This window comes from Bufo bufo, chromosome 4, assembly GCF_905171765.1.
Source record: "Bufo bufo chromosome 4, aBufBuf1.1, whole genome shotgun sequence".
Taxonomy (NCBI): domain Eukaryota; kingdom Metazoa; phylum Chordata; class Amphibia; order Anura; family Bufonidae; genus Bufo; species Bufo bufo.
This window is the reverse complement of record NC_053392.1, coordinates 409,122,562-409,133,566: the sequence shown is the minus strand read 5'-3', so window position 1 is coordinate 409,133,566 and position 11,005 is coordinate 409,122,562.

Sequence of the window (11,005 nt, the reverse complement as noted above, 5' to 3'; positions counted from 1 at the left end):
AGTTTCAATTTTTTTCAGTATTAAAACACAATAAAAACTATATAAATGTGGTATCATTGTAATCGTACTGACCAGTAGAATGCAGGTAACAGGTTAGTTTTACGACATACAGAACGCTGTAAAAACGTAACCCATAAAACTACAGCGTAATTGGCTTTTTTTCCAATTCCATCAAATCTTTTTTAGCTTTCCTCTATATCGTATTTAATATATGATAGTTCCATTAAAAAGAACTGATCCTGCAAGTTGTGCTATGTAAATAGAAATATAAGAAAAATTATAGGCTCCGAAAAGGCAGGAAGTAAAATCGAAAATGCAAAAACAGAAAATCATTAGATCCTTAAAAATAAAGTCTACTTGCCATAACAAAAAGACTGTTAGTGAATTAAATAACCAAAAGGTACAGTCCTTGATATTATCAGCATCATCCCTTCTCCAACACTTATTGGCAATTTTAACCAATCACAGAATAACTTTCAATCCTTATAGTGCTCTTGAAAAATGAAATCTGCACTGTGATGGGATGCTATTGGCAGCTAAGGGTACTTTCACACTAGCGGCAAGGAACTTCAGCAGACTGTTTCAGCGGGTGAACAGCCTGTCAGATCCGTGCTGCCGCTAGTGCACAAGTGCCCCTGGACTACCACTCCGGCCCTAGTGACTATAATGGGGGCGGGCCAGAGTTCTGGCGACAGCACGACAAACATGCCATTAGGCGGCCGGAATAAAATGACGACGTCGTAGTTTTATTCCGGCCACTTCTCGGCATGTTTCAGATTTTCTGAAAAGGAACTCCTTCCCGATAATCTGATGCTCTGTCGTTCCATGTAACGGGACCTTTAGTTTTCTAATGATACAGAGAAGGCTACTAAACCTACAGGAACCATAACAAAGATACGTATTACCATTTTTGAATTGAAGCTGGTCCAGTAAACAAAAATCATCATTGTTGTTGGTCGAGTAGACTACATTCCCTGAAAATGTAGTATTAAGTGACAGCCATAAAAATCTATGTCCAGCCATATAACACATGGACAGGCCAGATTCATTAATGACCATAGATGAGGTGTTTTCCTTTTTTTTTTTTTTTATAGAAGTTATTAAAAGGTAGATCCAAACATACTTGTATGTGTATGTAGGCTTGTATATGTGTCAGGCGATCACCACCTCTTCTAGGAAGCCTGACCTGATCAATGATCCAGCATCTAAGATGCTGGATCATTGATCAGGTCAGGCTTCCTAGAAGAGGTGGTGATCGCCTGACACTCTTGAAGAAAAGAGAGTTACGCTGGATATATGATCTGGATAGCCTGCATCCCAGGGGTCTCAATATTGAGTTCAGGTGAGGGACCTAGGATCTGTGGCTGACCCCCGGTCCCTTGGCATGTTTGCGCTTTGTCTTTCTCATTTTTGTATATTGGTGCTTGATAACCGTGAAAGATTTATCTACAATTATGAAAAAGATTTATTTTGAAACTAAAATATTTTTTTTCTCTGCTTTTTAGGATTTTATATTTTCACTAAATTGGATGTGGATCCTAGAATCAGACCCTTTGGAAGCTATGCAACCCGAGGTGGACACCAGCGTTCTTTTATTAATGCGTTACTCCAGATATGTCATTATATTTTAATAAGATAAGGTTGTTGGTACAATTGAGGGATCATCCCTCTACGACTGCTATTTTTATGGCAATTGTGCTTGTAGTGGCGCTTTGGTCAGGTGTCCCGCCCATTTGGACGGGACCCCTGTCCATTTGCTGATATATGTAGGAGATCCCTGCAGCGGTCGGAGATATGATTGTTCCGTGTGGACAACAGTTAAATAGATAACCTGTACGTAACCTTTAGGTGTCTTTCCCTTATGTAAAATGGCGCTCTCATGTCGACCCAGGCAGAGCGCGAGCGCTTGACCTTTACACTGTGATGCATCGGATGATGTCAGTGTGGTCAATGAGGACCTGGAGACGCACAAAGAACGCCATGGTATGTGCGGGCCCCATTGCTTCCTACGGTTTGACTTCTGTGATCCACCTTCATCATATTATCACTTATATAATTGTGATTTTAGCTTAGATGAAGTATCGCATACATTTTAATACACTTTGTAGGGATGGCATCCCTTAGTCATGAATTGTATACCACTGCTCACTTTATGCACATGCACTTTATTTGTATTGCTATGCATCGTATGTTTACAATTGTAATTGATTGTAACCACACCCTTATGGGTTGGACACTTTGTAAATGCCTTTATAATGCTCTCACTTTCACTGTTACCATGCTTGAGGAAGGCTCTTGTGAGCCGAAACGTCGCAAGACTTGCCATATCATGGGTGAATAAACCACTTGCTTATTTTATCACTATCTTGGAGTGCAGTCCTACTTCTTTGTTCTCTCTCTATATATATATATATATATATATATATATACTGAGCAAAAATATAAATGGTTTTGCTCCCATTTTGCATGAGCTGAACTCAAAGATCTGAAACATTTTCTACATACACAAAAGACCAATTGCTCTCAAATATTGTTCGCAAATCTGTCAAAATCTGTGTTAGGGAGCACTTCACAATCCATCCCACCTCACAGGTGTGGCATATCAAGGTGCTGATTAGACAGCATGAATATTGCACAGGTGTGCCTTAGACTGCCCACAATAAAAGACCACTCTGTGAGAGTAATGGGTCTTTTGTGTATGTAGAAAATGTTTCAGATCTTTGAGTTCAGCTCATGAAAAATGGGAGAAAAACCGAAAATGTTGCGTTTATATTTTTGTTCAGTGTATACACTCACCTAAAGAATTATTAGGAACACCTGTTCTATTTCTCATTAATGCAATTATCTAGTCAACCAATCACATGGCAGTTGCTTCAATGCATTTAGGGGGGTGGTCCTGGTCAAGACAATCTCCTGAACTCCAAACTGAATGTCAGAATGGGAAAGAAAGGTGATTTAAGCAATTTTGAGCGTGGCATGGTTGTTGGTGCCAGACGGGCCGGTCTGAGTATTTCACAATCTGCTCAGTTACTGGGATTTTCACGTATAACCATTTCTAGGGTTTACAAAGAATGGTGTGAAAAGGGAAAAACATCCAGTATGCGGCAGTCCTGTGGGCAAAAATGCCTTGTGGATGCTAGAGGTCAGAGGAGAATGGGCCGACTGATTCAAGCTGATAGAAGAGCAACGTTGACTGAAATAACCACTCGCTACAACCGAGGTATGCAGCAAAGCATTTGTGAAGCCACAACACGCACAACCTTGAGGCGGATGGGCTACAACAGCAGAAGACCCCACCGGGTACCACTCATCTCCACTACAAATAGGAAAAAGAGGCTACAATTTGCACGAGCTCCCCAAAATTGGACTGTTGAAGACTGGAAAAATGTTGCCTGGTCTGATGAGTCTCGATTTCTGTTGAGACATTCAAATGGTAGAGTCCGAATTTGACGTAAACAGAATGAGAACATGTATCCATCCTCTGATGGCTACTTCCAGCAGGATAATGCACCATGTCACAAAGCTCGAATCATTTCAAATTGGTTTCTTGAACATGACAATGAGTTCACTGTACTAAAATGGCCCCCACAGTCACCAGATCTCAACCCAATAGAGCATCTTTGGGATGTGGTGGAACGGGAGCTTCGTGCCCTGGATGTGGATCCCTCAAATCTCCATCAACTGCAAGATGCTATCCTATCAATATGGGCCAACATTTCTAAAGAATGCTATCAGCACCTTGTTGAATCAATGCCACGTAGAATTAAGGCAGTTCTGAAGGCAAAAGGGGGTCCAACACCGTATTAGTATGGTGTTCCTAATAATTCTTTAGGTGAGTGTATATATTGTAGGAAAGTGCAAGGGGCCATCATTAACGGAAGATATGTGTCAGCGAGGTTCCTGGCCTCGATGAGGTAAGAGCCGGTAATCTTAAGTGTCAGCGGGAGCTAGTGCTGACTGACACTTTTGGTTATTAAGTGTGGCTGCAAACAGGGCCGTCTTTAACAAGGGGCAAAAGGGCAGCTGCCCCGGGCCCAGTTGCTCCTTGGGGTCCAAGGCAGCTGCCTCTTGAGCCCTGCTGGCCACTGCCCCGGGTGTCAGGCTGTCAGCTACACAAGGGGGTGCTGCTATGCCTGCCTGCCGGCACTCCAGGCAGCAAACTATGAGAGCTGTGATTCTCTTAAGGACCTTAGATGACATCATCACCATGTGACCAGTAACCTAGCATTATTACTGGTCACATGGCTATGAGGTCATCAAAGATCCTGTCTACCAGGAGTGTTGCTGCAGGAGAAGTTTGCCTTAGCTGTGGAGCTTTATTTGTAAAGATTACATCAGGAAAAGGTGACAGGGCCTGTTATACTAATATACTGTAAGCTACTGTATACTGTGGTGTGTTATACTGCTCTACTGTATACTGTGGGGGCTGTATACTGTGGGGTGCTATACTGCTCTACTGTATACTTCGGGGGGCTGTATACTGTGGGGTGCTATACTGCTCTACTGTATACTATGGGGTGCTGTATACTGTGGGGTTCTGTATACTGGGTGTTATACTGCTCTACTGTATACTATGGGATGCTGTATACTGTGGTGTGCTATACTGCTCTACTGTATACTATGGGGTGCTGTATACTGTGGGGTGCATACTGCTCTACTGTATACTATGGGGTGCTGTATACTGTGGAGGGCTGTATAGTGTGGTGTGCTATACTGCTCTACTGTATACTGTGGGGGGCTGTATACTGTGGGGGGGCTGTATACTGTGGGGTGCTATACTGCTCTACTGTATACTGTGGGGGATGTATACTGTGAGGTGCTATAGTGCTCTACTGTATACTATGGGGTGCTGTATACTATGGGGTTCTGTATACTGGGTGTTATACTGCTCTACTGTATACTATGGGGTGCTGTATACTGTGGGGTGCTATACTGCTCTTCTGTATACTATAGGGTGCTGTATACTGTGGGGTGCTATACTGCTCTACTGTATACTATGGGGTGCTGTATACTGTTAGGTTGCTGTATACTGTGGGGTGCTAAACTGCTTTACTGTATACTGTGGGATGCTGTACACTGTGAGGTGCTGTATTCTGTATAGTTTGGGGTGCTGTATTCTGTACACCGAGAGGTGCTGTATACTGTGGGGAGCTGTATATTGTGGAGTGCTATACTGCTCTACTGTATACTGTGGGGTGCTGTATACCGTTGGGTTGCTGTATACTGTGGGGTGCTATACTGCTTTACTGTATACTGTCGGGAGCTGTATATTGTGGAGTGCTATACTGCTCTACTGCATACTGTGGGGTGCTGTATACTATAGGGTGCTATACTGCATACTTTGAAGTGCTGTATACTATAGGGTGCTATACAGCATACTGTGCTGGGGTGCACTGTAACGCTAGGGTGAGCCGAGCCCCGGTCTCCTTCCTACAGAGCGGTGCCCACTTCCAGCCCTGAGCCCAGCTGCTCAGAGCACTGATCCTGAGCTTCTGGAGTCTTCAGAACTGGAAGTATTTACAGTCATTCACTCTACTCTACCAGGATATTTTTTTGTGTTTGTTGTGGTGGAGGGCGTGATTGCATGCTAGGGTGTGGGAAGGTGGGATCCAGGGGGCCCAAGCAAATTTTTGCCCAGGGTCCAATCAATATTAAAGACGGCCCTGGCTGCAAAGCCGATCCGGGCCAGCTCTTACTGGGAGCAGCCAAAGTGCAGGGTGGGTGGCTGTTCCCCACGCTCCAGGGTGAGTTTTGCCTGGGATATAAAAACCCAGCCAGTAGTCTCAGGTGGATTATCCTCCATCTGACAAGGAAGCTGTGGAGTCTCTGTTTTTTTAGATCTCAGGATGTGTGCCGTGCTAAAGAGCTAAGAGCTGGGAAGCAGGCCCCTAAAACCTGTTGTGGACTGCTGCTGACAAAACTGCTGACTAGGTGAATGTTTTTTGTTCTGTGGACTTGCCCTGGTGTGAATGAACACTAAGACAGTGAACTGTCATTTTGTTTATGTGTGAATAAACACTGCACTGTTTAAGTTAAAGACTTTGCTTTTGCCTCTGTACTTTGTCCGCTAATCTGCCTACCAGAGCGAATCCCCACTATATATATATATATATATATTAGCAGAAGGACCCGGCTTTGCACGGGTATATTTGATCTATTTAATTTTATGTTTCCGTGTGTCGAAAAAGGATATCGACATTTTCCCCCATAACAGTGACCTCTACAGTATCCGCCCCTTTACAATGACCTCCACAGTGCCCGCCCCTTTAATATTGACCTCCACAGTGGCCACCCCTTTATTATTGACCTCCACAGTGCCCGCCAATTTAACAATGACCTTCACAGTGCCTGCCCTTTGACAGTGACCTCCACAGTGCCCACCTTTTTAACAGTGACCACCTCTTTAGCATTGACCAACCCTTTAACAGTGACCTTTACAGTGCCCACCCCTTTAACAGTGACTTCCACAGTGCCCGCCCCTTTAACAGAGACCTCCACAGTCCCCGTCCCTTTAAAAGTGACTTTCACAGTGACCGGCCCTTTAACTGTGACTTTCACAGTGACCGCCCCTTTAACAGTGACTTTTACAGTGACCGCCTCTTTAACAGTGACTTTTGCAGTGACCGCCCTTTTAACAGTGACTTTTACAGTGATCGCCCCTTTATTAGTGACTTTCACAGTGACCTCCCCTTTAACAGTGACTTTCAAAGTGATCGCCTCTTTAACAGTGACTGCCCCTTTAACAGTAACTTTCACAGTGACTGCCCCTTTAACAGTGACTTTCACATTGACTGCCCCTTTAAAAGTAACTGCCCCTTTAACAGTGACTTTCACAGTGACCGCCCCTTTAACAGTGACTTTCACAATGCCTGCCCCTTTAACAGGGACCTTCATAGCGCCCACCCCTTTAATAACAGTGATCTCCACAGTGCCCGCCTCTTTAATAACAGTGACCTCCACTGTGCCTGCCCCTTTAAAAACAGTGACCTGCACAGTGCCCGCCCCTTTAAGCAGTAAAGAAAAATGGCTGGGTTGTTATGGAAACCTGGAGTAAAACTGCGTTTATAGCAGTTGGGATTTTGCAGAGAAAGACTTGCAGGCTTGTATTGGCTAATGTGGGTCATTTTTCGGGAACATCTCAGGAACGGTACGTCTAAAACCTTCCCGGACAACTGATGTACCTGTGCGCCGAATTTGGTGAAGACCGGTCCAGTCCTTTGGTCACATATAGAGAACAGACAGACAGAAACTCATTTTTATATATATAACATGTATAGCTTGGAAGAAAGACGAGACAGAAGGGATATGATAGAAACTTTTAAATACATAAAGGGAATCAACAAGGTAAAAGAGGAGAGAATATTTAAAAGAAGAAAAACTGCTACAAGAGGACATAGTTTTAAATTAGAGGGGGAAAGGTTTAAAAGTAATATCAGGAAGTATTACTTTACTGAGAGAGTAGTGGATGCATGGAATAGCCTTCCTGCAGAAGTGGTAGCTGCAAATACAGTGGAGGAGTTTAAGCCTGCATGGGATAGGCATAGGGCCATCCTTCATATAAGATAGGGACTAGATGGGCCAAATGGTTCTTATCTGCCGACACATTCTATGTTTCTATGTATGTCCGCTAAAGGAATCCACACCGTTGCATTTGCAATCACAAAATTTGGCACACAGGTACATCAGGTGTCCGGGAAGGTTTTAGAACAGGTCTCAGCTCTCTAGGAGCATTTGCCAATAGAAGCTTGGTCATATGTCCCTTATCAGCCAATAGAAGCTCGCAGGTCCTCCAGTCTCCACATACACAGTTTTACTCCAGGTTTCCATAACAACACAGCCATTTATTTTCACTGCTGTAGGTCAGCTTTAAAAGTAATCTGTCACCAGGATAATCGCTATTGAAGTAAAGCCATGGCCTAATAGCACTTAGTACCTTATTTCAAGATGTGCCTTTGTTCCAGCAATACATGTTTTTATCCTCTGAAAATCCAGTTTATTTGAAATGCAAATGAGCCAGTAAAATGCCCAGAGGGGCGTGACTCTTGCAGGAAGGAGCCCAGACATGCCCGGTGCCACAATGTGTCCACCCTCAAAAGACGAACTTAAAACCCTGCCCCCAGGTCCCGCTAAGCCATTCCTCTGATCTGGTTAGGCCACGCCCCCTCCCACTCCTTAGCCGACATGGATTGAAAAAATGAAGTTAAAAATCAACTTCTAGGTCCCCCTAGGCAACGCCCCCCTATTCAGTTACGCCACATCCCCTCCCACTTCTTAGCCGACAGGGATTGAAAAAATGAGGTTAAAAATCAACTTCTGTAAGCTGCAGAGGTGGGAGGGAGGGTGACTTTCTCCCTGCAGCTCACACTCAGACAGCACAGTGCTGCTGTCTTAGACTGAGCTGTTCAAAAGGACACGCCCCTGATCCAGTTAGGCCGTGCCCCCTCCCACTCCTCAGCCGACAGTGATTGAAATAATGAAGTTAAAAATCAACTTCTAGGTCCCGCTAAGCCACGCCCGATCTGGTTAGGCCACGCCCCTCCCACTCCGCTGACAGGGATTGAAAAAATGAGGTTAAAAATCAACTTCTGTCAGCTGCAGGAGTGGGAGGGATGGTGATTTTCTTCCTGCAGCTCACACTCAGACAGCACAGCTCTGCTTTCTGAAAATGAGCTGTTCAAATGGACATCCCTGTGTCCATCCAGGCCCTACGTCAGATAGAGGATAGGGAGTCTGAAAGCCGGACTGTCCGGCCTAAAACTGGACCTCTGGACACCACCCTAGGGGCAGGCTGCTGTGGAGGTCACAGTTAAGGGGATGGTCCGCTATGGAGGTCAGTGTTAAGGGGCAGATTGCTGTAAAGGCCACTGTTAAGGGGGCAGGCCCCTGTGGAGGTCACTGTCAAGTGGGTGGTGTTCTGTGAAACTCACTGTTAAAGGGGAAGGCTGGTGTAAAGGTCAAAGTTAAAGGGGTGGGCAGCTGTGGACGTCCAATTTTAAGGGAAGGGGCACTGTGGGGGGAAGTCAGTGTTAAGGGGTGAAGGGCTGTGGAGGTCATGGTTAAGGGGGCGGGGTGCTGTAGATGTCACTGTTATAGTGGATAGTGTTGATGTCTTTTAACGACACACACAAACATTAAATTAAATACATTAAATATACCTGAGCGAAGCCGGGTCCTTCAGCTAGTGTATATATATATATATATATATATATATATATATATATATATATAAGATGAGTGAACCACTCGAGATTCGGTTCAGTTCAGGTTCGCAGAATTTTTCAAAAAGTTCGGTTCAGACTTGAATTGATTCAGGCTGAAACAAAGTTTTTTTTTCTCTTCCCAATATCCCCTCCCCAAGCTTTCAAATGCAATGACAGAAATAGTAAATGATATCTGACTGAGGGTCCATTCACACAGCCGTGTGTGTTTTGCGGATCCGCTGATCCGCAAAACACGGGCACCGGCAATGTGCGTTCCGCATATTGCAGACCACACATCGCCGACACTGTCTAGCAATTGCGGATAAGAATAGGACATGTTCTATTTTTTTGGGGATCGTAATTGCGGACCCGGAAGTGCGGGTCCGCATTTCCGGATCCGGGCCGCACATCGTGTGCATGTAGAAAATGTTTCAGATCTTTGAGTTCAGCTCATGCAAAATGAGAGCAAAACCAAAAGTGTTGCGTTTATATTTTTGCTCAGTATATATATACATATATATATATATATTATATATATTGCAGTATATTTTCTATAATAGTATTCTTTCTACAAATGGCTACTTCCTTTTTCTGCCTGTTATTGCAATAAACATATTTGTACTATATGTATTTACTCAACTGTTTGACTCAAATGTAATGTACATTGAGCCTTAAGCATCAGATTTTACACTTATGGCATATCCACAGGATATACCCCACCACTGAGATCACTAATTTTTGTATTATTCTCAGGAAGGATATAGCACCCTTTGGCTATGAGATCTATTTCATATTCTTGCATTTGGAATGATTTGTGGTTTCTCTTGGTATCCTCCAGCTAACAGTAGATTGGTATGGAACTTCAGTCAAGCTATAGGCCAAGTTCCTGTTCATTTTGAATTTTTCCATACATTTTTGTTTGGCAAAAATAGGAAAGAACTAAAAAAGGCCAGAATAAAGATTTAATCAACCAAAAGATTTATACAAAAATATCTTAAATATAGGTCTTTTGAATTTTTTTTTTTCCTCCAGGATAATTTTGACTTCTCTTTCAATAGGGTCTCCTATCTCACAACCAGCTAAAGTTCATTTTCTACAGCAGTACAGAGATGATTGGTCCTGCAAGGTAACCATTAAGTAGCCATGGCTCTCACAGTTCTATGACAAGACTAGTGCTTACCAAAGCCCTGAGTACACTTAGGTCTGCTACAGTTTTAATCACACTGACATATATCTAAGGACATTAATTGTGTGACGTGGGTCTTGGGTAATTTTAAATCCGAACAGCTTCCCTGATTACTCACAACAGGAGCAAGTATGGTCACTGTATTTGCACGCTCATTATATATTCATATGCTGCAATCACGGTTCCAGTTCTAAGCACTGCATGTGAAAAACCCTGAATCCAGGTTTATATGCATTGGACAGAATGGTAACCCAAAGGAGCATACCCTTAAACATGCACATTTTCTGACCACATTGTGCGACTAGTATTTTACCCATTTTATTCACTTCAATAGTATAAATTGATACTGAAGTAATTTACACACCAAGAAGCAAAACACGTCAAAAACAGCACAAATGTATTGTAAGTGCCTAAAAGCACATGTAAAGTTTGCAGAAAAGGTTCTTGTTTTTCATTCACTAATGTTTCTGTCTATGTAATTCCTTTCTCACCTGTCTTCTATACTTCTAATATCTACATCTCTGCCTATCTATCTTTGGCATCTGAGGTATGTCATGTACATTCATATAAAGTGTAATAGTTAATTGCGAGAGTTCCAAGCTTCTCATAGAGTTCCCTT